Source organism: Bombina bombina, chromosome 3 (genome assembly GCF_027579735.1).
Source record: "Bombina bombina isolate aBomBom1 chromosome 3, aBomBom1.pri, whole genome shotgun sequence".
NCBI lineage: Eukaryota > Metazoa > Chordata > Amphibia > Anura > Bombinatoridae > Bombina > Bombina bombina.
Window position 1 is genome coordinate 1,214,078,348 of NC_069501.1, and position 26,656 is coordinate 1,214,105,003.

Genomic DNA, 26,656 nt, shown 5'->3' on the forward strand with positions numbered 1-26,656 from the left:
GTTGAAGTGGCTGTGTCCATTCTTCCGCCCTTTTGAGGGACAGTCTTGGGGTTCCTTTCAGTTCCCTTGCTTTCATATCTGCCGTTGCTGGGCTGGTCCGGCTAGGTGTAGGATCTGAGATCTGTTGTTCATCCTCAGGTCTTAGGGGTGACAGTGGACCTTTTTTTTTTTAGAGGTTATGTGCCTCTCCCCCTTTGAGATCTGTGAGTAGGCTTGGTGGCCTCAGTTGCCTGGAGAGTGTCCTCTGTCTTGGAGGTTGGGCAATCTCTGTCTTGGAGGTTGGGCAGTCCGCTATTTTGTGCGGCTGCTTCTTCCTTACAGATAGTCTTTTCTCAGCATCTTCCTATGGATGTCATCGTGTTACTGGACTCAGAGGTTTATTTCTGAGTTTGCTACTTGTAATTTTCTGTTTGCTCAGTCTCTGAGTTCTGAGGTTTGAGGACTTTGTCTTCAGCTGTCTTTTTCGGTGCTATTGCATGATGTTTGGGTGATGTTTCTTCTCCTTGATGATGCCCGGTTACTCCTTGTGGGTTGGGCTTCATCTCCCCTTATTCTCAGAATCCATTCGGGTCTCTGTGGACTTGGCCTTCCTTTGAAGGGGCTTTTTTTCCTTTATGGATTTTGCTGTACATTTTGGGTATCCCTTTTGCTTACCCTTGTCCTCTCCCTTTTGGGGATTTTGGTACTGTACTAGTAAGGGGACCGACTGCTGGGCGACGATTCTCCTGGAGGAGTGTGAGTCTGCCGTCTCTAGTTAGGCTTTCGGACTATCTGCGGGTCAGTGTCCTTGGGGCCTTTTCCTTCTAGTTCTTTTGCCCAGCTCCGACTAAGCGGGGTTTGGTTGGGTTGTGTTTTTTTCAGGCCCTCAGAATGGGCCGCCTATTGTACCCTCCTGTTTTGGCATTTAGTGTCCTCTATAGCTTGGGTATTGTTTTCCCAAAAGTAATGAATGCAGCTATGGACTCTTTCCATTTATGAAGAAAAACTTAAATTATGCTTACCTGATCATTTTCTTTTCTTCAGATGGAAAGAGTCCACAGCTCCCCACCCATATTTTTGCTGTGGGGCATCTCTTATTTTTTATTCTTCTGGCACCTTTTCACCCTGGTATTTCTTCTACTGTTCCTTGTTCCTCAGAAGAATGACTGGGGGATGAGTGAAGTGGGAGGAGTATTTAAGCCTTTGGCTGGGGTGTCTTTGCTTCCTCCTGGTGGCCAGGTTCTTATTTCCTAAAAGTAATGAATGCAGCTGTGGACTCTTTCTATCTGAAGAAAAGAAAATGATCAGGTAAGCATAATTTAAGTTTTTCCTTTCCTGGAAACTGAAAGATTATATGGCCGCTTCAAAAGCCTAACCTTGCCACGTATATCAATGTTCGACTTCAGCTTAAAAAGATAAGGTAACATACTGTATACCTTATCTTTTCCGCTGAAGTTGAACAATGAAGATTTTGTTAACACAATGATAGTGGCAAGCACTGACATCTCCTGACTCAAGTTCATACTGACTTCTCCAAAAAAGGAAAGCAGTGGGTGGAGAGTAACCATTAAAAACATTTGCAGAAAACAATGTGTTAACCTGTTCTAAGATAGTTAAGACGTGGCTGATATGTTAGTCTACTGGAAGAATGCAGAAAATGTGTCATTACAAGGTGTTTACTGACCCACCTTGCTGTCTGTGTATTAAAGCACAGATTGACTCTTCCAAATAAGGCAAATAGTAACTTGCAGTATAAAAGGATGTCTAGAAGCCCCTGCTCAGATCTCAAGAGACAAATCTACAAGTCATCTGCCTCACATTATCATGCAATACCACAACTTAAAGGGACAGTCAACACCAGAATTTTTGTTGTTTAAAAAGAAAGATAATCACTTTATTACCCATTCCCCTGTTTTGCAAAAACAACACTGTTATATTAATATACTTTTTACCTCTGTGATTACCTTGTACCTAAGCTTCTGCTGACTGCCCCCTTATTTCAGTTCTTTTGACAGACTTATATTTTAGCCAATCAGCGCTTACTCCTAGGTCACTTCACGTGCATGAGCTCAATGTTATTTATATGAAACACATGAACTTATACCATCTAGTGGTCAAAATGCATTCAGATTAGAGGCAGTCTTCAAGGTCTAAGAAATTAGCATATGAACCTCCTAGTTTTAGCTTTCAACTAAGAATACGAAAGAACAAAGCAAAATTGGTGATAAAAGTAAATTGGGAAGTTGTTTAAAATTGCATGCCCTATTTAAATCATGAAAGTTTTTTTGGGACTTGACTGTCCCTTTAAATGTTAATATATTCATTATTGTAATTATTGTAGTTACAAATCCTCAGCACCTCAACACTTTCTGCCATTTACCCTTTATAGGTTGTATCACTATACATTATTTGAGGAGAGAAATAAATAAAACAAAAAACAAACAAAATGTCCTGAATAACAATGTACAGAAACAAATACAATATATACTTCCAGTTTTAAGACCCACTGGATTTTTAGAACTCTAAAGGACATATTTAGAAAGTTAAATCAATGCCACTTTATATGTTGACTTCTTGATATTCTAGACAGTCAGATAATGAAGAGAGTCTTATAATGTGTCTCATTATAGACTCATTTGTGTGTTTATTGCTATAGAGAAGGATGGAACATGTGCAGCCAAGAAATGTTTGGTTCAGCAGAAATTTTTGTACCAAATATTTGTGGAAATTTGTTTCCCTGAAAATTCAGTGGCTGCACTATTTAAAATGAAATGAATACTGAATATTCTTTAAACAATTATATGTGTTTTTGTTAAACTAATGTAAATGTTTAAAAAGTATAGCAGAAAAAAAAACCACAGTACTTAAAATAACCAGCTCCGCTTCATGCCAGAGCCCGGCACTAACAGGACGCTACATGCACCTGGCTCCCGAGCATGCTAAACCTCCAGTTAGTACCGGGCTGGACTCTGGCATGAGGAGGAGCTGGTTAGTACATGCTCCTGCACGTTTAGGTAAGTATCGGCTAGATTACGAGTTGTGCGTTAGTCTTAAAAAGCAGCGTTGAGAGGTCCCAACGCTGCTTTTTTCCTAACGCTGGTATTACGAGTCTTGCAGGTACAGGTGTACCGCTCACATTTTTGGTCAGACTCGAAAATACCGCAAATCCACTTACGTCAATTGCGTATCCTATATTTTCAATTGGATTTGCCCATCGCCGGTATTACGAGTCTGACAAAAATTGAGCGGTACAGCCTCTCCTCTCAAGACTGATACCGCATTTTAAAGTCAGTAGTTAAGAGTTTTATGGGCTAACGCCGTAATATAAAACTCTTAACTAAAGTGCTAAAAAGTACACTAACACCCATAAACTACCTATTAACCCCTAAACCGAGGCCCCCCCCCCCCACATCGCAAACACTAAAAAAATATTTTTAACCCCTAATCTGCCGAACCGGACATCGCCGCCACTATAAAAAATATATTAACCCCTAAACCGCCCCACTACCGCATCGCAAACACTAGTTACATTTTATTAACCCCTAATCTGCCGTCCCTAACGTCGCCGACACCTACCTACATTTATTATCCCCTAATCTGCCGGTCCCAACGTCGCCGCAACTATATTAATTGTATTAACTCCTAAATCTAAGTCTAACCCTAACACCCCCCTAACTTAAATATAATTTAAATAAATCTAAATAAAATAACTATCATTAACTAAATTATTTCTATTTAAAACTAAATACTTTCCAATAAAATAAACATTAAGATAGCTACAATATAACTAATAGTTACATTGTAGCTATCTTAGGATTTATTTTTATTTTACAGGCAACTTTGTTTTTATTTTAACTAGGTAGAATAGTTATTAAATAGTTATTAACTATTTAATAGCTACCTGGTTAAAATAAATTCAAATTTACCTGTAAAATAAATCCTAACCTAAGTTTCAATTACACCTAACACTACTATATAATTAAATTAATTACCTAAACTAAATACAATTAATACAAATAAATAAATTATCTAAAGTACAAAAAAACAAACACTAAATTACAGAAAATAATAAAATAATTACAAGTTTTTTAAACTAATTACACCTAATCTAATCCCCCTAATAAAATAAAAAAGCCCCCCAAAATAAAAAAGCCCTACCCTATACTAAATTACAAATAGCCCTTAAAATCAGCTCGTTTACCTGTAAAAAAAAGTACAATACCACCCCCCCAACATTAAAACCCACCACCCACACACCCAACCCTACTCTAAAACCCACCCAATACCCCCTTAATAAAACCTAACACTAACCCCTTGAAGATCACCCTACCTTGAGAAGTCTTCACCCAGCCGGGCCGAAGTCCTCAACGAAGCCGGGCAAAGTGGTCCTCCAGACGGGCAGAAGTCTTCATCGAAGCCGGCCAGAAGAGGTCCTCCAGACGTGCAGAAGTCTTCATCCAGGCGGCATCTTCTATCTTCATCCATCCGGCTCGGAGCGGGTCCATCTTCAAGACATCCGACGCGGAGCATCCTCTTCAAACGAAGTCCAACTGAAGAATGAAGGTTCCTTTAAATGACATCATCCAAGATGGCATCCCTTGAATTCCAATTGGCTGATAGAATTCTATCAGCCAATCGGAATTAAGGTAGGAATTAAGGTGATTGGATCAGCCAATAGAATGCAAGCTCAATCCTATTGGCTGATTGCATCAGCCAATAGGATTTTTTCTACCTTAATTCCGATTGGCTGATAGAATTCTATCAGTCAATCGGAATTCAAGGGATGCCATCTTGGATAACGTCATTTAAAGGAAACTTCATTCTTCAGTTGGACTGCGTTTGAAGAGGATGCTCCGCGTCGGATGTCTTGAAGATGGAGCCGCTCCACGCCGGATGGATGAAGATAGAAGATGCCGCCTGGATGAAGACTTCTGCACGTCTGGAGGACCTCTTCTGGCCGGCTTTGATGAAGACTTTTGCCCGTCTGGAGGACCACTTCGCCCGGCTTTGTTGAGGACTTCGGCCCGGCTGGGTGAAGACTTCTCAAGGTAGGGTGATCTTCATGTGGTTAGTGTTAGGTTTTATTAAGGGGTTATTAGGTGGGTTTTAGGGTAGGGTTGGGTGTGTGGGTGGTGGGTTTTAATGTTGGTGGGATATTGTACTTTTTTTTACAGGTAATAGAGCTGATTACTTTGGGGCAATGCCCACCGCAAAAGGCCCTCTTAAGGGATATTTGTAATTTAGTATAGGGTAGGGCTTTTTACTATTTTGGGGGGCTTTTTATTTTATTAGGGGGATTAGATTAGGTGTAATTAGTTTAAAAAACTTATTTTTTTTTATTATTTTCTGTAATTTAGGGGGGGTTTCGTACTTTAGAATTTTTTTAAATTGTATTTAATTGTATTTAGTTTAGGTAATTAATTTAATTATAGTGTAGTGTTAGGTGTAATTGTAACTTAGGTTATGATTTATTTTACAGGTAAATTTGAATTTATTTTAACTAGGTAGCTATTAAATAGTTAATAACTATTTAATAACTTTTCTACCAAGTTAAAATAAATACAAAGTTGCCTGTAAAATAAAAATAAATCCCAAGATAGCTACAATGTTACTATTAGTTATATTGTAGCTATCTTAGGGTTTATTTTATAGGTAAGTGATTAGTTTTAAATAGGAATAATTTAGTTAATGATAGTAAGTTTTATTTAGATTTATTTAAATTATTTTTAAGTTAGGGGGGTGTTAGGGTTAGGGTTAGACTTAGATTTAGGGGTTAATAACTTTAATATAGTGGCTGCGACTTTGGGGCGGCAGATTAGGGGTTAATAAGTGTAGGTAGGTTGCGGCGACATTGGGGGCGGCAGATTAGGGGTTAATAAATATAATGTAGGGTTTGGCGATGTTGGGGGCAGCAGATTAGGGGTTAATAAGTGTAAGATTAGGGGTGTTTAGACTCTGGGTTCATGTTAGGGTGTTAGGTGTAGACATAAATGTATTTTCCCCATAGGAATCAATGGGGCTGCGTTAGGAGCTTTACTCTGCTTTCTTGCAGGTGTTCAGCCGGCTCTCCCCCATTGATCCCTATGGGGAAATCATGCACTAGCACGTTTTGCCAGCTCACCGCTACCGTAAGCAGTGCTGGTATTGAGGTGAGATGTGGAGCTAAATTTTGCTCTTCGCTCACTTTTTTGCGGCTAACGCCAGGTTTGTAAAAGCCCGTAATACCAGCGTTGTCTGTAGGTGAGTGGTGAGGGAAAACTGCTCGTTAGCACCACACAGCATTACCAACAAAACTCGTAATCTAGGTGTATATTAGCTCATTTTTAGAAAAGGAAGGAATTATTCTGAATTCAGCATTATTCCTTCTGCAGTGTTTTGGTTATTAATTTTGTGGAACCAAAATGAATATCCCTTTTTCCGAATGAAAATGCACAACTATAGATACCAGGGCATCTGCTAAGCACCATTATCCTGCTTTACAGTTCCTATGTATCCTGCCTTCTGACACTCACTGCAGTTCTATTGGATCCTGCCTTCTGACATTCACTGCAGTTCTATTGGATCCTGCCTTCTGACACTAACTGCAGTTCTAGTGGATCCGGCCTTCTGACACTCACTGAAGTTCTAGTGGATCCTGCCTACTGACACTCACTGCAGTTCTAGTGGATCCTGCCTTCTGACACTTACTGCAGTTCTACTGGATCCTGCCTTCTGACACTCACTGCAGTTCTAGTGGATCCTGCTTTCTGACACTCACTGCAGTTCTAGTGGATCCTGCCTTCTGACACTCACTGTAGTTCTAGTGGATCCTGCCTCCTGACACTCACTGCAGTTCTATTGGATCCTGCCTTCTGACACTCACTACAGTTCTATTGGATCCTGCCTTCTGACACTCACTGCAGTTCTATTGGATCCTGCCTTCTGACACTCACTACAGTTCTAGTGGATCATGCCTACTGACACTAACTTCAGTCCTATTGGATCCTGCCTTCTGACACTCACTACAGTTCTAGTGGATCCTGCCCACTGACACTCACTGCAGTTCTATTGGATCCTGCCTTCTGACACTCACTGCAGTTCTAGTGGATCCTGCCTTCTGACACTCACTGAAGTTCCAGTGGATCCTGCCTACTGACACTCACTGCAGTTCTAGTGGATCCTGCCTTCTGACACTTACTGCAGTTCTACTGGATCCTGCCTTCTGACACTTACTGCAGTTCTACTGGATCCTGCCTTCTGACACTCACTGCAGTTCTAGTGGATCCTGCCTTCTGACACTCACTGCAGTTCTAGTGGATCCTGCCTTCTGACACTCACTGCAGTTCTAGTGGATCCTGCCTCCTGACATTCACTGCAGTTCTATTGGATCCTTCCTTCTGACACTCACTGCAGTTCTAGTGAATCTTACAGGAGGCAGATGTCTCTGGAGCTGGCTTGTAGGCAGGTACCTCTGTAATTGGGCTAGGCTAGAGAATTGTCAGGCAGGCCAACTTCAGAAACTGAAAGGGCAAAAATGTACCAAAATTGAAGGCCAAAAACTTAATCAGAAGTCAGGCAAGGTTCAAGAAACTACCAGGCATCAAAGAAAGAAAACAGCAGGCAGAGTTGAAGGCCAGGAACTAGCAGAATGTCACAATCCAGGAAACAATCAAAATTGGCAAACAGAAAAGGTAACAATAACAATATCCAAACAATGTCTGTGAGCTAAACTATAGGATGCTGATTGCAATAGTCTACACGTCTGCTTGCAAGTGATTGCAGAGGTAGACAAGCCAGGACAGAATCCAGTAGATAAAAGTCCGAGCTCAGTCACAACGTCATGATCTCTCACAAATAGACAGCTGCACTAGGAATTTGAGAAACCTGGAACAATTCCCAGCAGGAACATGAGGTTTCCTAAAGCTAAATCTAGCTTTGTGACTCTAAATACATCATATACACCCATGTTTTATTCACAGCCATTAAAAGGTTATTTTATATGAAATCTATTTCTCATTTGTATTTATTGTACAGACCATATTGCTTTTGAAGGTTACTGTTATATCATTTTATGCAATGGCATCTACTTATCAAGCCGTCAACCGCAAATACGCTGGAATTCCACAGCGTATTTGTGGCGAGCCTGATTCCCCTTAGTTATCAAACCCTACAGACCGGCAAAAGTAGAATTTTGTGACGTAACATACGATCTGCCAGGCAAAGTCCGACACAGATCGATGCTTACATCATTACAGATGTTCCAAATGCAAATTCGGCACTATCTGACTACTTTTGATAGTTAACAAATTCCTAACAGGTACGCTTGCCACTATTCTGGCCCAGCGTACCTTGTTTTCAATCCGCCGCCCTGGAGGCAAATCAATTTGGAGTCTGATAGCAGCGAAAGCTCATGTTCGCTGCTGCTCGATATCCCATTGATTCCTATGGTAATGTTTACACCTAATACCCTAACATGTACCCCGAGTCTAAACACCCCTAATCTGCCGCCCCCTACACCGCCGCCACCTACATTATACTTATTAACCCCTAATCTGCCCCCCTACACCGCCGCCACCTACATTATACTTATTAACCCCTAATCTGCCCCCCCTACACCGCCGCCACCTACATTATACTTATTAACCCCTAATCTGCCACCCCCTACACCGCTGCCACTATATTAAATTTATTAACCCCTAAACCTAAGTCTAACCCTAACCCTAACACCCCCTAACTTAAATATAATTTAAATAAATCTAAATAAATATTCCTATCATTAAATAAATTATTCCTATTTAAAACTAAGTACTTACCTGTAAAATAAACCCTAAGCTAGCTACAATATAACTAATAGTTACATTGTAGCTAGCTTAGGATTTATTTTTATTTCTCTTGTAAGATGTATCGAGTCCACAGATTCATCCATATTTATGGGATATTCTCCTTCCCAACAGGAAGTGGCAGAGAGAGCACCCACAGTAGAGCTGTCTATATAGCTCCTCCCTTAGCTCCACCCCCTTAGCTCCACCCCCCAGTCATTCTCTCTGCCTGCTTAACTGTTAGGAAGGGCAAAGTGAGTGTGGTGACAAAAATGTTAGTTTTTATTTTCTCAAGCAAAAGTTTGTTATTTTAAATGGTACCGGTGTGTACTATTTACTCTCTGGCAGAAAAGGGATGAAGATTTCTGCAAGGAGGATGATGATCTTAGCACTTTGTAACTAAGATCCACTGCTGTTCTCACAAGGGCTGAAGAGTACAAGAACACTTCAGTTGGGGGAACAGTTTGCATGCTAAACTGCATTGAGGTATGTTCAGTCTATTTTTTTCTAGACAGACTGTGTTATTTCTAGAAAAGGCTGGCAATATCCCCATGAGGGAAAGGTAAGCTGTATTCAGTAAAAGAGGAATCCAAGCTTGCATAAAGGGCTCATAGTCACTGGTGACACTGATAGGAAAAAACGTCATGATTCAATTGCAAATATAACGTTTTTTGAGGGACTTTAAGGGGTCTTTGTGGCTTGTTTAAGGGTTATTAACCCACATGGCTAGTTTAAGAAACACTCTGTGGTGTTTCTTTTAGGCCCCATAACATCGAGTGAGGTGGGAGGGGCCTATTTTCAGTTGCACAGTTTATTTACCTCAGAAGCATCCAGCTACTTCTCAGAGATTCCTGCTGTATTTGAGGGCTGTAAAGAGGTTTTTTCCCCCACAAATCATTCCTAAAGGGCAGGTAGGCGCCACAGCAGAGCTGTGGCAAGGTGCTGAATGTTATTTTACCGGTTTTGAAGTTTTTTCAATCCGGTTTTTACATTAAGGGGTTAATTGTTTATTTGCATAGTGGTGCAAAGTTACTAAGGCTTTATGATGCTACTGTAAAAATTTAGTTGTGTTTACTGCTTTTTTACACTGTTTTGCAGAGTTTGTGCAGCTTTTTTTCTCTTAAAGGCACAGTACCGTTTTTGTTTAAAGTGTTATTTACTTTGATTAAAGTGTTTTCCAAGCTTGCTTGTTACATTACTAGCCTGTTTAACATGTCTGACACCAAGGAAAATCCTTGTTCTATGTGTTTAGAAGCCATTGTGGAACCCCCTCTTAGCATGTGTCCTACTTGCACTGATATGTCTATAAATTATAAAGAGCATATTTTAGCACTTAAAAATATTGCAATAGATGATTCTCAGTTAGAAGGAAATGAGGGTTTAGCATCTACCTCTCCCCAAGTGTCACAACCAGTAACGCCCGCACAAGTGACGCCAAGTACCTCTAGTGCGTCTAATTCATTTACTTTACAAGACATGGCCACAGTTATGAATAAAACCCTCACAGAGGTTTTCTCTAAACTGCCTGGTTTACAAGGAAAGCGTGACAGCTCTGGGTTAAGAACAAATGCTGAGCCGTCTGACGCTTTAGTAGCCGTATACAATATACCCTCACAATGTTCTGAAGTAGGGGTAAGGGATTTGTTATCTAAGGGAGAGATTTCTGATTCAGGAAAGGCACTCCCTCAGACAGATTCTGATATGACGGCTCAATTATTGCTCAAGGAGGGATTAGCTACTCTAGACGATTGTGACCCTATAGTGGTCCCAGAGAAATTGTGTAAAATGGACTGATACTTAGAGGTTCCTGTCCATGTTTTTCCAGTCCCTAAGAGGATTGTGACTATTGTTACTAAGGAGTGGGATAGACCAGGTATTCCGTTCGCTCCCCCTCCTGTTTTTAAGAAAATGTTTCCCATATCTGACACCATACAGAACTCGTGGCAGACTGTTCCTAAGGTGGGGGGAGCTATTTCTACTCTTGCTAAGCGTACAACTATACCTATCAAAGACAGTTGTGCTTTCAAAGATCCTATGGATAAAAAATTAGAGGGTCTCCTAAAGAAAACTTTTGTTCAAGGTTTTCTTCTCCAACCTATTGCATGCATTGTTCCTGTAACTACTGCAGCTGCTTTCTGGCTTGAGGCTCTAGAAGAGGCTCTCCAGGTGGAGACTCCATTAGAGGATATTATGGATAGAATTAAGGCCCTTAAAGGGACATGAAACCCACATTTTTTCTTTCATGATTTAGAAAGAGCATGCAATTTTAAACAACTTTCTAGTTTACTTCTATTTTCTAATTTGTTTTATTCTCTTGATATTCTTTGCTAAAAAGCATATCTAAATAGGCTCAGTAGCTGCTGATTGGTTCCTGCACATAGAAGCCTTGTGTGATTGGCTCACCTATGTGCATTGCTTTTTCTTCAACTAAGAATATCTAAATAATGAAGCAAAATAAATAATAGATGTAAATTGTAATGTTGTTTAAATTTGTATTCTCTATCTGAATAATGAAAGAAAATTTTAGGGTTTGGTGTCCCTTTAAGTTGGCTAATTCTTTCATTACAGATGCCGCTTTCCAAATGGCTAAATTAGCGGCAAATAATTCAAGTTTTGCCATTTTAGCACGCAGGGCGTTATGGCTTAAGTCCTGGTCTGCTGATGTGTCATCAAAATCTAAGTTGTTGAACATCCCTTTCAAAGGAAAGACCCGATTCGTGCCTGCACTGAAAGAAATTATTTCAGACATCACTCGAGGGAAAGGCCATGCCCTCCCTCAGGATAAAACAAATAAGATGAGGACCAAACAAAATAATTTTCGTTCCTTTCGGAACTTCAAGGGTGGTCCCGCTTCAGCTTCCCCTGCAGCAAAGCAAGAGGGGAATTCTGTCCAATCCAAGTCAGTCTGGAGACCTAACCAGGCTTGGAACAAAGGTAAACAGGCCAAGAAGCCTGCTGCTGCCTCTAAAACAGCATGAAGGGGTAGCCCCCGATCCGGGACCAGATCTAGTAGGGGGCAGACTCTCTCCCATCACTCAGGCTTGGGCAAGAGATGTTCACGATTCCTGGGCTTTAGAAATTGTGTCCCAAGGATATCTTCTGGACTTCAAAGACTTCCCCCCAAGGGGGAGATTTCACATTTCTCAATTGTCTGCAAACCAGACAAAGAGAGAGGCGTTCTTATGCTGTGTAGAAGACCTACATACCATGGGAGTGATCCGCCCAGTTCCAAGAGCAGAACAAGGGCTAGGTTTTTACTACAACCTGTTTGTGGTTCCCAAAAAAGAGGGAACTTTCAGACCGGTCTTGGATCTCAAAATTCTAAACAAATTCCTCAGAGTACCATCTTTCAAGATGGAGACTATTCGGACTATTCTTCCTCTGATCCAGGAGGGTCAATATATGACTACCGTGGATTTAAAGGATGCGTATCTATACATCCCTATTCACAGAGATCATCATCAATTCCTCAGATTCGCCTTTCTGGACAGGCATTACCAGTTTGTGGCCCTTCCTTTCAGGTTGGCCACGGCTCCCAGAATTTTCACAAAGGTGCTAGGGTCCCTTTTGGTGGTTTTAAGACCGCTGGGTATAGCAGTGGCGCCTTATCTAGACGACATCTTAATTCAGGCGTCGACTTTCCAGCTAGCCAAGTCTCACACGGACATCATGTTGGCCTTTCTGAGATCTCACGGGTGGTAGATGAACATATAAAAAAGAGTTCTCTCATCCCTCTCACAAGAGTTTCCTTCCTAGGGACTCTGATAGACTCGGTAGAAATGAAAATATTTCTGACGGAGGTCAGAAAATCAAAACTTTTAGTCAATTGCCGAGCTCTTCATTCCATTCCTCGGCCATCAGTGGCTCAGTGTATGGAGGTAATCGGACTCATGGTAGCAGCAATGGACATAGTCCCTTATGCCCGCCTACACCTCAGACAACTGCAACTATGCATGCTCAAACAGTGGAACGGGGATTATGCAGATTTATCTCCTCAACTGCATCTGGACCAAGAGACCAGAGATTCTCTTCTCTGGTGGTTGTCTCAGGACCACCTGTCTCAGGGAATGTGTTTCCGCAGGCCAGAGTGGCTCATAGTAACGACAGATGCCTGCCTGCTAGGCTGGGGTGCAGTCTGGAAATCCCTGAAAGCACAGGGCTTATGGTCTATGGAGGAATCTCTCCTCCCGATAAACATTCTAGAACTGAGAGCGATATTCAATGCGCTTCAGGCGTGGCCTCAGCTAGCTGTGGCCAAATTCATCAGATTTCAGTCGGACAACATCACGACTGTAGCCTATATCAATCATCAAGGAGGAACACAGAGTTCTCTATCGATGATAGAGGTAACCAAAATAATCCGATGGGTGGAGGATCACTCTTGCCATCTCTCAGCAATCCATATCCCAGGGGTAGAGAACTGGGAGGCGGATTTCCTAAGTCGTCAGACTTTTCATCCGGGGGAGTGGGAGCTCCATCCGGAGGTATTTGCCCAGCTGACTCAGCTATGGGGCACACCAGAATTGGATCTGATGGCATCCCGACAGAATGCCAAACTTCCTCGTTACGGCCGGGTTCAGGTCCCGGGATCCCCAGGCGGTACTGATAGATGCTCTAGCAGTGCCCTGGTCCTTCAATCTGGCTTATGTATTTCCACCATTTCCTCTCCTCCCATGTCTGGTTGCCAGAATCAAGCAGGAAAGAGCTTCGGTTATTCTGATAGCGCCTGCGTGGCCACGCAGGACTTGGTATGCAGACCTGGTGGACATGTCATCTGTTCCACCATGGACTCTGCCAATGAGGCAGGACCTTCTAATCCAAGGTCCATTCAAGCATCCAAATCTGCGTCTGACTGCTTGGAGATTGAACGCCTGATTCTATCAAAGCGTGGTTTCTCTGAGTCGGTCATTGATACCCTGATTCAGGCTAGAAAGCCTGTCACCAGGAAAATCTATCATAAGATTTGGCGCAAATATCTTTGTTGGTGTGAAACCAAGGGTTTCTCATGGAGTAAGATTAGGATTCCTAGAATTTTGTCCTTTCTCCAAGAAGGATTGGAGAAGGGATTATCAGCTAGTTCCTTAAAGGGACAAATATCTGCTTTGTCTATTCTTTTACACAAACGTCTGGCAGATGTTCCAAACGTTCAAGCATTTAGTCAGGTCTTGGTCAGGATTAAGCCTGTATTTAAACCTGTTGCTCCGCCATGGAGCCTAAACTTGGTTCCGTTTGAAATTATGCATTCCATAGATATTAAGCTTCTATCTTGGAAAGTTTTGTTTTTAGTAGCTATCTCTTCGGCTCGAAGAGTTTCTGAGTTATCTGCTTTACAGTGTGACTCACCTTACCTTGTTTTCCTAAGGTTGTTTCTAATAGGAATATCAATCAGCAGATTGTTGTTCCTTCTCTGTGTCCTAATCCTTCATCAAAGAAGGAACATCTGTTGCACAATCTTGATGTGGTTCGTGCTTTAAAGATCTACTTACAAGCAACTTAAGATTTCCGTCAAACATCTTCATTGTTTGTTGTTTATTCTGGTAAACGGAGAGGTCAAAAGGCTACGGCTACCTCTCTTTCCTTTTGGCTGAAAAGCATCATCCGTTTGGCTTATGAGACTGCTGGCCAGCAGCCTCCTGAAAGAATTACTGCTCATTCTACTAGAGCAGTGGCTTCCACATGGGCTTTTAAAAATGAGGCTTCTGTTGAACAGATTTGTAAGGCGGCGACTTGGTCTTCGCTTCATACTTTTTCCAAATGTTATAAATTCGATACTTTTGCTTCTTCTGAGGCTATTTTTGGAAGAAAGGTTCTACAAGCAGTGGTGCCTTCCATTTAAGGTACCTGCCTTGTCCCTCCCTTCATCCGTGTCCTAAAGCTTTGGTATTGGTATCCCATAAGTATGGATGAATCCGTGGACTCGATACATCTTACAAGAGAAAACAGAATTTATGCTTACCTGATAAATTTCTTTCTCTTGTGATGTATCGATTCCACAGCCCGCCCTATCTATTTAAGACAGGTAGTATATTTTTATTTAAAAAACTTCAGTCACCACTGCACCCTATAGTTTCTCCTTTTTCTTCCTAGCCTTCGGTCGAATGACTGGGGGGTGGAGCTAAGGAAGGAGCTATATAGACAGCTCTGCTGTGGGTGCTCTATCTGCCACTTCCTGTTGGGAAGGAGAATATCCCATAAGTATGGATGAATCCGTGGACTCGATACATCACAAGAGAAAGAAATTTATCAGGTAAGCATAAATTCTGTTTTTACAGACAAATTTGTATTTATTTTAACTAGGTAGAATAGTTACTAAATAGTTATTAACTATTTACTAACTACCTAGCTAAAATAAATACAAATATACCTGTAAAATAAAGCCTAACACTACACTATAATTAAATTAATTTCCTACATTAAATACAATTAAATATAATTAAATACAATTATCTAAAGTACAAAAAAAAACCCACTAAATTGCAGAAAATAATAAACAAATTACAAGATTTTTAAACTAATTACACCTAATCTAATCCCCCTAACAAAATAAAAAAGCCCCCCAAAATAAAAAAAGCCCTACCTTACACTAAATTACAAATAGCCCTTTAAAGGGCCTTTTGCGGGGCATTGCCCCAAAGTAATCAGCTCTTTTACCTGTAAAAAAATTACAAATCCCCCCACAACATTAAAACCCACCACCCACACAACCAACCCTACTCTAAAACCCACCCAATACCCCCTTAAAAAAACCTAACACTAACCCCTTGAAGATCACCTTACCGGGAGAAGTCTTCACCCAACCGGGCCGAAGTCCTCAACGAATCCAGCAAAAGTGGCCCTCCAGACGGGCAGAAGTCTTCATCCAGACGGCATCTTTTATCTTCATCCATCCGGCACGGAGCTGTTCCATCTTCAAGGCATCCGACGCGGAGCATCCTCTTCGGCTGACATTTTCTTGCTGAATGAAGGTACCTTTAAGTGACGTCATCCAAGATGACGTTCCTTAGAATTCTATCAGCCAATCTGAATTAAGGTAGAAAATATCCTATTGGCTGATGCAATCAGCCAATAGGATTTAAGTTTAATCCTATTGGCTGATGCAATCAGCCAATAGGATTGAGCTTGCATTCTATTGGCTGATTGGAACAGCCAATAGAATGTGAGCTCAATCCTATTGGCTGATTGGATCAGCCAATAGGATTTTTTCTACCTTAATTCCAATTGGCTGATAGAATTCTATCAGCCAATCGGAATCTAAGGGACGCCATCTTGGATGACGTCACTTAAAGGTACCTTCATTCAGCAAGAAGACGTCGGCCTAAGAGGAGGCTCCGCGTCGGATGTCTTGAAGATGGAGCCGCTTCACACCGGATGGATGAAGATAGAAAATGCCAACTGGATGAAGACTTCTGCCCGTCTGGAGGACGACTTCTGCCCGTCTGGAGGACCACTTCTCCCGGATTCGTTGAGGACTTCGGCCCGGTTGGGTGAAGACTTCTCTTGGTAAGGTGATCTTCAAGGGGTTAGTGTTAGGTTTTTTAAGGAGGTATTGAGTGGGATTTAGAGTAGTGTTGGTTGTGTGGGTGGTGGGTTTTAATGTTGGGGGGGGATTTGTATTTTTTTTTACAGGTAAAAGAGCTGATTACTTTGAGGCAATGCCCCGAAAAAGCCCTTTTAAGGGCTATTTGTAATTTAGTGTAGGGTAGGGCTATTTTTTATTTTGGGGGGGCTTTTTTATTTTGTTAGGGGGATTAGATTAGGTGTAATTAGTTTAAAAATCTTGTAATTTGTTTATTATTTTCTGTAATTTAGTGTTTGTTTTTGTACTTTAGATAATTTTATTTAATTGTATTTAATGTAGGGAATTAATTTAATTATAATGTAGTGTTAGGTGTTAGTGTAACATAGGTTAGGTTTTATTTTACAGGTAAATTTGTATTTATTTTAACTAGGTAGTTAGTAAATAGTTAATAACTATTTAATAACTATTCTACCTATTAAAATTAATACAAACTTGCTAATAAAATAAAAATAAATCCTAAGCTAGCTACAATGTAACTATTAGTTATATTGTAGCTAGCTTAGGGTTTATTTTACAGGTATACAAGTATTTAGTTTAAAATAGGAATCATTTATTTAATGATAGGAAAATGTATTTAGATTTATTTAAATTATATTTAAGTTAGGGGGTGTTAGGGTTAGACTTAGGTTTAGGGGTTAATAAATTTAATATAGTGTCGGTGGTGTAGGGGGGCAGATTAGGGGTTAATAAATATAATGTAGGTGCGGCGGTGTAGGGGGCGGCAGATTAGGGGTTAATAAATATAATGTAGGTGGCAGTGGGCTCCGGGAGTGGCGGTTTAGGGGTTACTTTATTTAGTTGTAGCGGGGTCCGTGGGCAGTGGTTTAGGGGTTAATACATTTATTAGAGTTGCGGAGGGCTCTGGGAGCGGTGGTATAGGGGGTAAACAGTATAGTATAGTGTGGGTGTTTAGTATATACAGTATACCAATAAAGCTGGGAAAAAGCAGAAGAGCAGCGAGATCGATGACTGTTAGTTAACAACAGTCCGCTGCTCATCGCCCCGTACTTGGTGCGCTGCTTTTTGACAGCTTTTTTGTTAACTTTGGAGAGCGTATTCAGGTCCGCGACAGCAATGTTAGGCAATCTTAGGTGAGCGTATAAGTGCTGTTGAATGCAAGTAAGTTGACGGCTTGATAAGTAGATGCCAATGGGTGCATTTTGTTATAAAAACTGTGTGAACTTCCCATTTTAGACTAGCAAACACCTTTGTGCTTTGATACATAAGTAGTTCAATTTACAAAGATCATAAATGGGTTCTAAACCATAGACCTTTTTCTAACGACCTATCTCACCATTGTTCCCACTGCTGGTATTTAAATTCTGTTACGCTAGCCTTGAACTTGTACAAAGATGCTATGTCTGCTGCTTTATCAAAAGAGAAATCATAACTAATTAATGAAGATTTTCTATGAAATGATTGAAGGTGTCTTGTGAATAATCTTTATGTTGGCTGTTTGAGATGTCTTATTCTCCGTATGAATGAAAATGAACAATGTTCCCCAAAGTACATCTTATGTATTGTCCTTTATATATTGTTTTGTTTTAATGTTCCTTGGATGAAACAATAAACGTGAACAGTGAAACCTGGCGGCGACTTACAAAGTAAAGCAAATTGAGATATTTACTATATGTTACTTAATGTACAATTGTATCTTCTGGTGATGATTTATGCCTTTACTAGTCCTAAAGCCCGTTGACACGGGCCGTGTTGTTCTCTCTCTCCTCTCCTCTCCTCTTCTCTTCTCTCCTCTTCTCTCCTCTTCTCTCCTCTTCTCTCCTCTTCTCTCCTCTTCTCTCCTCTTCTCTCCTCTTCTCTCCTCTTCTCTCCTCTTCTCTCCTCTTCTCTTCTCTCCTCTTTTCTCCTCTTTTCTCCTCTTCTCTCCTCTTTTCTCCTCTTTTCTCCTCTTTTCTCCTCTTCTCTCCTCTTCTCTCCTCTTCTCTTCTCTTCTCTTCTCCTCTCCTCTTCTCTCTCCTCTTCTCCTCTCCTCTTCTCTCTCCTCTCTATGTGAACTTTTTTTTTCTTGAACTTTTTTACTATTTACTGACAACCAATTTACAAAACACAGTGACAGAAGGGTGTTAAATGTTAATTATATTAAAATAGTCATTTATAGGTGATTGAATGCTGAGGTTAATACTTTACAGGATTATTCCTTTAATAGCTACCACTTGTGTGACGAATGCTATAAGCTGCTGCAAAAATATGCTATAAATAGTCATGAATATAGTATATTTACTTTTTGAAAACAATAGAATTTTTTTGGGGGGGAGAGACTGTAGGAAATTAAAGGGAAGGAGTTTTTTTTTTATCAAGTCAGTGGTTGCAGGATCAGACAACATAAGGGAAGGTCTCAGCAAAAGCAGGCCATTCTCCCCTTTTTAAGATGCGGTTATTTGTCACAGCTTTTTGGTGGGGTGCTTACTTCTGGTTATATACTTTATGGTGGTACCTACTGCTAGGATTGGTGGGAGATCATTTGGTGGTGGGGTGTGCTTAAGTACAGCTAGAAGCATATTTTTGAGAGTTTATTTTGTGAATGAGTGGACACTATAGGGTGATAAATTAAACAAAATAATCTAAGAGAAATTCTGCTAAACATTTGCTGCCATTTGCTTGTCCTTGTACCTTAAAACAAGTTAATTAGATAACTATTTTTTGGCGTAGGCTTATGAGCTTACCTTTGAAAATCAGAAAAAAAAGATTTAATTGATTGAGAGTTTATTTGAAACATAAATCTTTAATTTATTCTATGGTGTTGGAAAGTTCAGGTCTAAAATTATTCTCAGCCAATCTTTAATCATTAGAAAACTACAGATTGGAACTGGATCAAATCATCCAATAAAACCTTCAAAAGAAAGATTAAACTTGCTGATTGGCAAGTTCTCTATTCAGCAAATTACAGTTGCTGGAAAGCTTTATCATTTTGAAAACGATAGGTTAACACTTCATTTTAGATTTTTTGACCACAAGACAAAGATGATGTCAAGATTTTCTTGAGACACACTCTTCATTTCTAGTGTACTTAAAGATACTACACATGAAAAAACATTGTTGTAAAGTAGGTTTGAAAGAGACATCAATTGTTATCCTAAGCTGTTCAATGTTTCCAAAAAGTACCAGTTTTGTTCAATGTCTGAATGTTCTTTGATTCATGCAATCATGTTCTACTGAAGAAAGTGAAGACAGTGAAGAAACAGACATTGATTCAAATCTTAAATCATATAATTGAATCCTTACAAAGTCCTCAGTAACATTGCACCGTCTCAGCTTTTGTTTGCAAGTTTTCTCCATTCTTCTCAAGACCAACAATTCTCCTCCTCACATTCCCACCTGCAAGACGTTTCTAAATCTGTAACCGTTTTATGAGTTTTTATTGTAGTACGTAAGTAATAACAATTCTTTTATTCACTAAAAATAGTATTTGGCGACACATTCCACATACCATTCCCGCCTCTTTAGTTCCCAGTTAATCTCTGTTGTCAGTAATGCCCCTGCCTCAACTTTTCAGACATGGGTGAGCTTAGACAAAGTGTTAGATCACTGGTTTAAAGAGAAACCACTTAAAAGTACAGAAAAGTCAAAATTAAACGTTCATGATTCAGATGCATACAATTTTAAGGGACTTTTTAAATTAATTCTATTGTCAAATGTACTTTGTTTTCTTGATATCCTTTATTTAAAAACATATCTTAGAAGGTTCAGGAACATCAATGCACTACTTGGAGCTAGCTGGTGAGTGGTGGTTAGACACAAATGCCTCTTGTCATTTGTTCTCCAGATAGGTCCCAGTAACAAAAAATACAGCAGCACCACTAATTCTTCTTAAAGGTTTATTGGACCAAAGACAAAAAAAAACTAAATTTTCGGAACCAAAGTCCTCAGTCAAGTGTCAAATAGATAGGTCCCAGTAGGGCATTGCTACACTTGAGCAGGTGTTAAACACATAGTCATATGCAATAATTAAATGTTATAACACATAAAAGCATTATTTTGATTTGAGCTTTTATGTCCCTTTAAAGAACATCAATTCAAAAAAAGAAGGGAGATTCCATCGCTCTTAATAAAATTAAAAAACTTTATTCCAAAAAAGGTTAAAAAAGATGATAAACAGCAGGCACTGAAAATACAGGTAATGTGAGGAGCGTAGCCAACAGGCAGTGAAACCAAACAATGGGATTTAGTAAGTTACCAAACTGTTTCAGTTCTGATGTCCTAGGGAAGTTTGTCTCTTTGGTCAAATGGTTGAGTTGGTTTGGGTCTGAATTTCAGGTGTAAATTATAAAGAGATTTATGGTTATTAAATCAGATACAGTTGCCACCAATGAACTGTATTTGCATACACCCGAAACCTAAAGATAGTAGAGATATGAACCAAAGAAGGGAACTGCAAGTTATTTCCCCACAAACTTGTATAAAACTTCTGGCGCTCTGGCAATGTTAACTTTATGTAAAACAAGGCAAATCAATAAAAAAATGTTTAAAAAAAAATCAGATTTTTTCATTGCTTTCAGCCGGATGGGCTCCTGAACCATAGCATTTTTTAATTATTTTATTTTTTTTAGGCTGTCAACATACTGATAAGTGTAACAGATACTTATATTTGTGACCTTGAATATTAAGATCAGTTCTAAAATTTAAAAAGTTATAATTACCACAGACGAGAGATGTGCATTCATTTTCTTACAAATGCACATTCGTGATGAAAATCGGATATTTGTTTTAACTACATGAATATCTGAGTTAATGTCCCAAAGAAAATGAAAGAAAATGGAAAAATACTGATGAAAATTGTCTGTATTCATACATTTCCTTTATTTTTTTCGGGGTTAATACTTATCTTAACGCAATCTGGAGAGCGCTCTAATCCAATCCTCTTCTTGCCACAGCCCTGGCCGCATTGACGGCTCACAGGACCTGCACTAAAGTATGTCAGGGGCTGTTTAAAGAAATGTTTGAATAATGTTCCATTATAAGGACCTTGACATATGTATTTTTCACATATGTCCTCCTGAAAGCGGCAATATATAATACCTGAAGTAAATGACTACGGATTACAAACCACATGAAAATGCTGTGGGAATAAAGCACTGGTTTTCAAACCTGTCCTCAGACCTCCCTAACAGGTCACATTTTGAGGATATCTGAACTGGAGCACAGGTGAATTAATCAGCTGAATAACATGGTTATTTCACCTGCTCTCTTCCAAGGTAATCCTTAAAGGGCCACTGAACCCAAATTTTTTATTTTGTGATTCAGATAGAGCATGACATTTTAACCAACTTTATAATTTACTCCTATTATCAAATTTTCTTCATTCTCTTGGCATCTTTATTTAAAATGCAAGAATGAAAGTTTAGATGCCGGCCCATTTTTGGTAAACAAATTATGTTGTTCTTGCTGATTGGTGGATAAATTCACCCACCAATAAACAAGTACTTTCCATGGTTCTGAATTAAAAAAAATAGCTTAGATGCCTTCTTTTTCAAATAAAGAAAGCAAGAGAACGAAGAAAAATTGATAATAGGAGTAAATTAGAAAGTTGCTTAAAATTGCATACTCTATCTGAATCACGAAAGAAAAAAATTGGGTTCAGTGTCCCTTTAAAGGGACACTGAACCCAATTTGTTTTCTTTAATGATTCAGATAGAGCATGAAATTTTAAGCAACTTTCTAATTTACTCGTATTATCAATTAGAGAGGCTTGAGGACAGGTTTCTTTCAAAACCAGTGGAATAAATTAATTAAGTTATATTTAGACTTAATACTTAGGAAACAAAGGGTTACTAATGAAAATAAGGTTTTGAGGCAGAATTAAAGAAATATAGTATGTGACAGGGGATGGAACTGGGAAGGTGCCAAAGGTGTATGCCTATGAATGAATGTGTGAAGTGTTTTATGCTTAAAGGGGCAGTAAAGTTAAAATTAAACTTCCATGATTCAAATAGAGCATGCAATTTTAATCCACTTTTACTTATTATATCATATTTGTTTTGTTCTCTTGTTACCCTTTGTTGAAAAGCATACTTAGGTAGGCTTAGGAATAGCAATGCACTTCTGGGAGCTTCTGACTGATGGCTGCTTATATATGTCTCTCATAATTGTCTCACCTGATGTGTTCCGCTAGCTACCAGTAGTGCTGCTCTTTGAACACAAAATACTAAAAGAATTAAATAAATTCAGTAATAGAAGTAAATTGGAATAAAATTTGTATGCTCTATCTGAATCATAAAAGAAGCAAATTGGGCTTCATGTCCCTTTAAGTTTCATTGAAATAGTATAGCACAGAACGCAGATCTTTGTATTCTATTGAGTTAGTGCTTGTGCATTTTCTGACATTAATTTTACTGCATTCCCCAATAGAAGTGTTTTATGTGAATTACTGCACCTGAACTCTCTGACATGCAGATATCAGCATGCACTAAACTATGGCTTGAGGGATTTAAAAATAACATAATGGAAAAGGTAAGGATAGCACGTTCTAATTTACTTATCAATTTTGCACAGTTCTCATGTAATTATTGTTAAAAAGTAATCCTAAGTGACCTCGGGAGCGTGCACGCATCGTTAGCCATCTGGCAGCTGTGTATGCAACAATGTTTATGGCAATGTTATACATAGTTACAAACACTGCTGCCATGAAATGCTTTAGATACTCTATGGTACAAGAGTTTGCAACTATATATATCATTGCTTTCAACATTGTTGTATAAATTGCTGCAAGATGGCTAAATTGATCATAAAAGTAAATTGGAAAGTTGTTTAAGAATCAAGGAAATTTAAAGGGACATAAAACCCAAAATGTTTCTTTTATGGTTCAGATAGAACATACAATTTAAAAAAAATATATATTTTCTTTGTTTTCTTGTTATCCTTTGTTGAAAATCAGGAAGGTAAGTTCGGGAATGTGCACGTGTCTGCAGTACTATATTGCAGCAATTTGGCAACCATGTTATACATTAGCAAGAGCACTATTTCCTGTCATGTAGTACTTCAGGTATCTGCACGCTACTTATCTAGATATCTCTTACACAATGAATAACAAGAGAACAAAACAAATTTGATAATAAAAGTAAATTGGAAACTTTTTTTAAAATTGTATTCTCTATCTGAATCATGAAATAAATATTTTGGGTTTCATGTCCCTTTAATTTTGACTTTACTGTCCCTTTAATTCACATTACTGCTTGCATTTTTGCTTTCTCTTGTAATATAGGCCAAATGTTTCTAATGAAAAAAATGGCTCTCACGATTTCCTGTATATTTCAGTAATGTTTGTTTAGTGAAGTCAGCCAACCTCGCTACCATTACTAGTTCTTTACATCAGCTTCCTTGATAAATCATTTGGGACACTATATAATCAACAGTGTTCCCATTTACAAATCTTAATTGACGAGCTATGTTGCTTATGGAGTCATTTGATCTGAAACAGGTCGCTGTTTGCGGGGATGAAAAATAAGCAAAGTGTGTCAGAGTGACCTCAGGTTTATAAAATGATTACTTGACAATAAAATGCATTGCTGAAGATTGCTTCTGAATGTCACCATGACTGCATGTGGACAATTGCGTACAGTGTCAAGAGAAAAAAAAACATTTTTGAACCTTAAAACCCATAATGTTCTTCATTATTTAATATTTTTTTGTTTGTTTAAAAAGCAAGAACACTAAATATTGTTGAAAAACAATCCAGTTGTGTAGAAAAAAGAAGACATTTTTAGACTGCTTAATGGCAAATTAATGGTCCAATGCAGGTAAGTTTAAAGTTGATTTTCCCTGTGTATGAGAAAATGTTTCTTTATGTATTTTTGTATATTAAATAATTATTTTTTGTTATTTGAAACCACAACCCATTAAAATGGGTTGAGCTTTCAGGGAAATCAGATCTCCTTATTTTATCACTTTCTGCACACACACACGCACACGCACATGCTTCTTTATATTTTCTCTGTCTGTATACCAAAGCCAAATACTTTGAGGGAACAAATGAAAATTAACATCTTATTGCTTATTTCCCCTACCTCCCACTGGGAGTGTAATTTATTGATGGCTTTACATAACTTTTTTGTAGCATATACCTTAGTATAATTTTTTTTGGTATAGGTAGGGATACCACAGGCTTAATTGTATATTTCAAATATTGATATAAAGATAAAGGATATATTTGTAAATGATTTAATACACTCCATCAAGTAAAATGGATCATTGAAATAAGGGTATAAAAGGGTAAACTGTCCCTTTTAATTAAGCCCAACATTGTATCACCATTGCTATTTATTATCATTTAATAATAAAATCCAAGCAGTTTCCATGGCACTAGGATTACAGAAAATATTTACAATATGGCATTGGCAAGTATACAAACTGTATATTAAAGCTACAGAAAGAAGTTCTAACAAAAATGCTGGTTCTAGAATATTTTAGCATTGTGCTATTGCCTATGTGATACTGTGTCAGCTCCATAGACAGCTTAAACCAGAAACAGTCACTTTAAGGAAAAAAGAACAAACCAAGAGATTTTGTTGCCTCAATTCTAAAGCCAGGAAATGCTTTTCTGCAGGGGAAAAGGGCTTTAAAAAGTTCAGATTTTCACTGATCAATAATGATTTAGCAATGTTCTTGTCAGTTGGTTGATTCTGGTGTCAGCCAATAAGTTTGTAAACTTCACTTTTGGCCAATCCTGACCCTATTAAAAATATAAAAAATAAATAAATTATATATATATGTGTGTGTGTTAACCCCAAGGATGGAAAGTCGTTAATGTTAACATTCCCTAATTATTGCCAACATTAACTGAATCACGTTGTTAAAGTATGAAAGAAATATTATTTCTCACTTTAACTAGTTAAAGGGATCGTTAAGTCAAAATTAAACTTCAATGGAATGGATAGAGCATGGCATTTTAAGAAACTTTCCAATTTACTTCTGTTATCAATTTTGCTTAGTTCTCTTGGTATCCTCTGTTAAAGAGTAATTGTAGGTGAGTTTAGGAGCATGCACGTATCTCTAGCATCTGTTAAGATAAAGTTATATTGACTTGCAGATCCTTTTTCATGTAGTAACAGTAGCATTTGACTTAAATACGCTTAAATTATGGTTTGTATTATTTGGTCCTAATGTCTTATATATATATATATTTTCTCTGAGTATTCTGGTCAAATTAGCCCTTCTAAATAGAGCTGTGACATATGTTAGAATTTTTTTTTTTTCTTATATTCCAGTATCTATGAATGTTATGTTCTTATCAACATGTATTTAAATAGTATTACCATACTTTAGATATGAACACATTGCTGGTATTATTTGACATATATATGGAAACATTTAAATATTGTTTAACACTCAATTCAGTTTCCTTAGTTACATCTTAAGTATTGTTTTTATAACATCCGTAAGTTTGTGCAATTAGATTATAATTGTTTCCCTATTTTTATAATTAAGTAGCTTTCTTTGTATACCTGTATTCTGTTAATACGAATCTTAATCTTGATTGGTCTGTGAGAACTCCTCTTATAGGTATAAAGGCGCGCTTTACACCCCTGGTAGTCAGCTCTGATGAAGTGCCGATTGAGGCAGGAAACGCGTTAGCTGTAGTAAAATATGTGTTGCTGTGCCCTTGCAAACTTTTAACATGTTTAACCAATAAAATGGACGTTTTAACCCCATTTTACTTCTTTCTGGTTTGCAAACTTATTTGAATCCTGCATGCTGTACCTCTTGTGGATATTTAATAATAGGGTTAAATCAACTACTATGTGTTATTGGCAATAAAAGGTGTTAAGTATATGCGCTGTGTGTTTGTAGCAATGGCAATATGGGTGTTTAATCCTTGATCCGTGTGTTACATGATGATGTCTGCTTTGTTCATGTTACCGGCAATATTGGTATTAAATCCCTCTTCAGTGTGAGTTACCGACAATATTAAATCACTTCATTGCATAAAAGAGGGTTAAGTCATTGCTCTGTGTGGGCTAAATTAATTCAGGGATGGTTCTACGCTATAATACTTGGGGCAGCAAACTTTAGTGAGCAAAAACTTGACTTTGAGGCTAAATATCAAGGCAGTGGGTGTTACTGCTGGGGTACCCATATATATATATATATATATATATATATATATATATATATATATATATATATATATATAAAAGAGTCATCCTGCATATGCATTTAGGTTTAAATCAACCCACCTGAGTGAATGCAAGCAGAATTTTGAGTGCCCAGGGCAGCACAAATCCTAAATACGCCACTGACATTGACAGATCACTAATTACTTTGGTAAAACACTATTATCACTTTGCAG